The following is a 2851-nucleotide window of genomic DNA, read 5'->3' on the forward strand; positions in this document are numbered from 1 at the left end:
GCCGTTTGCCCCCCCCCCCCCCCCCCCCCCCGATAAAATACAGTTTACATGTTTTATGAGATTAATGTCCCTTGTTTCTGATTACAAGAATCTGATCAGCATATTAATAAGTTAAAAAGAAAAAAACCCTCGAACTATGCAACAGCTGCTATTTTGCTGCTGAATCCATTCAGGGTATGTAATTTTTTATGAGCTATTTATTGTAATAGAGAGAGGAATTTATCTGAAAGCGTGTGTGTGCATGTGTGTGTGACTTTGAGCTAGCATTAATACTACCATTTATGTCTCTTCTACATAATGCATGAGGGCAGATAGAGGAGGATATCCGTTGTGTTGCCTGGTGGAAAGCATGTAGAGCAAATTGTAGTTATTCTGGTGGGACAGTGTGTGGGTGGAGGCAGGTTTGTCAGGGACTGGATGTGTCAATGTGTGGCAGTAAGGAAGAGAGACAGACTAAGCTCCTATTATAGAAGATGTACCGTTATGCTTATTGGTTTGTGAGAAACCCATAATTCTTGTTAGCCTGTGTGCCAGACTTGGGGTAAATATTGCAAAAACCTGAGAAAACCCTATTCAGTTAGAGTTGGGGGATCAGCTCAGCAGATCTCAGAAACATGATGCTAACATGGTAATCACTTTATTTGAAATGTGTTTATGTGGTCTGCATATTTGCAACAGGTACATGATATGCCAAGAAATAATTTTAATTCCCATATCCTAAAAAGGTGCAAAAAGGCCCAGAGTTTTAAATGTGATGTGCATGTCTAAGTATTTTTTTGACCCAGTCTTTACAGATCCTGATCCTGGAGTGGAGGAAGGGTGTTGAAGATACTGGAGTTCCCTTTTAAGCCAACAGGACTCTTGAAGTGCTCAGCATCTCTCAAGCTCATTGTGCAGCAACTGATTCACTTTCAGAACATAACACCTGTGTTGCAAACGCAGTGAAGTGGTCAGTCCGTACATGTGCACTTTAGCAGCTAAATTGTCAAGCTGAATGAATGGTTGTGCCTCCTTCATTCTCTTTTTCTCCCCTGAAAAGAGTCAAAGAGAGTGGAGAAGCTGGAGAGTGGAAGACATACAAATTAAATTCTTCATAGTTAAAATAGGAGACTATTTCATCATGATTGAAAGTTAATTTGCTGCGTTGCTGTAGAAACCCTGGCAAATGCATTAACCTCAATGCCCAACCATTGCATTCTTTTAACAGCTTTATTTTTAATAGCTATTTACTTAAGAATGTGTCTCAGCTGTGTTACCATATACTTTTTGTACTTCTGCACAAAGAAAGGTATTATTTCTTCTCAGGTAGGTTGTGTGAATAGCTCAACTTACTGCTGCCAGTAACTTCTTTACTTCCTAAGTGGCATATTCCCTGGATGTGTCTACTGTGTGATATAAATACTCATTTCTGGAGGACCAGGGCAAGCATTCTTTTCTGCAGTATTCAGAACAAATCAAGACAGAGATCTACAAGAATGTGAGATTTCAAAGAATCCTCCTTGGTGGAATTTCCACCCTTGTGGAAGACCAATGAATGAGAAGACTGGGGAGAAACCATAAAGTTCTGCTGTTCTGTTTTGGCGAGATATTCATACCTCCACTTGTCTTTCTCCTCTCACCAGCCACCCCCACCCAGGAGTGTTGATGCTGGTTTGGTGCCCAGAATACACAATCCCTCCACAGAATGTTAGGAGACAATCTGGAATAAGGGTTTATGTCAGCTGTTGCTTAAAGGAATGAAAACCAAACTTGGATCTTGAATCCTATGTTGTTCCTCACACAAATGCTTTGTGACCTGGATATACTTAAGGAGGTGTAAATTAGAGCAGGATTAATCACTGAAGATAAACAAAACTAAATACAGACTTGGGAGACTGCACCCTCCTTTTCCTCTTCAGATTGTTCACAAGCCTTGCACGCATTTGCCCATTGTTTTATATTGCCTGATGGAGTGATTGCATGTCACTGGCATTGGACTCTTGAATTCCTCCAAGGGCCCTGTCTAAGGGAGCAACCCCTGAAAGCACACAGCAGTCCCACCCCATGCTGACACCACGTGAATGCTCAGCACCTTGCTGGTTCTCTCCATAATTGCAATAGACAAAGAAGACATGATCAAGTCATGTAACCTTAGATTCTCTGGATGGCAGCAAATGATGGAATTAGGAGGTAGACACACAAGATTAGGGAATTACTGGGATGTTTTAACTCTTTCTAGTGTCTGCCTGAAGAACTGTCACTAAAATTAGAGCTTTATAATGTTGGCTAGATTTGAGTTTCCTTAATATATCTTTTCCCTTCATTGCACGTGTGCCATGAAATGATGAGCGGTGTCTGTGGCCCCAAATGTGAAAGACATGCTATTTTTCTGTCTGATTTATTTAATTACTTCTGTGTCAGGGCTCTGGCAAGGGGCTTTACAGGATCCAAGCTCTGAACAGTGCAGTCATGATCCTCTGTCAGTCATGCTTCAACTCCATTGTCAGAGGTCTAATATAGGGCTGAAGAACCTAATCCCAATGGTCATTTCTTAATTGTTGTGCCTTGCCCCATATGCTTGCCAATTGTATTTACCGGTCCTCTATAAGTTCTCCATTTTTTGTCACCTTTCACCCTAGTCGTAGAAAAAAACAAGCCAGTAATTTTGATAACCCAAGTTCTAATTGTAAAGCATGTGATTGGATTTCTGTAATAACCTCAATGTCAGGGCTGCTGGAAAGGTGCCAGAAGATTTGTTCCTCTGCTGGGTCAGTCAAGAATTGCTTTGGGTTTTTTTCCTACATTTTCTGGTCACCAAGTCAGGGTATCGTCCGTCCGTCGTCCGTCCCCCCCCCCCCCCCCGGGCAAGCGC

Source organism: Haliaeetus leucocephalus, unplaced genomic scaffold, assembly GCF_000737465.1.
Source record: "Haliaeetus leucocephalus isolate CR32 unplaced genomic scaffold, Haliaeetus_leucocephalus-4.0 Scaffold187, whole genome shotgun sequence".
In the NCBI taxonomy this organism is placed as follows: Eukaryota; Metazoa; Chordata; class Aves; order Accipitriformes; family Accipitridae; genus Haliaeetus; species Haliaeetus leucocephalus.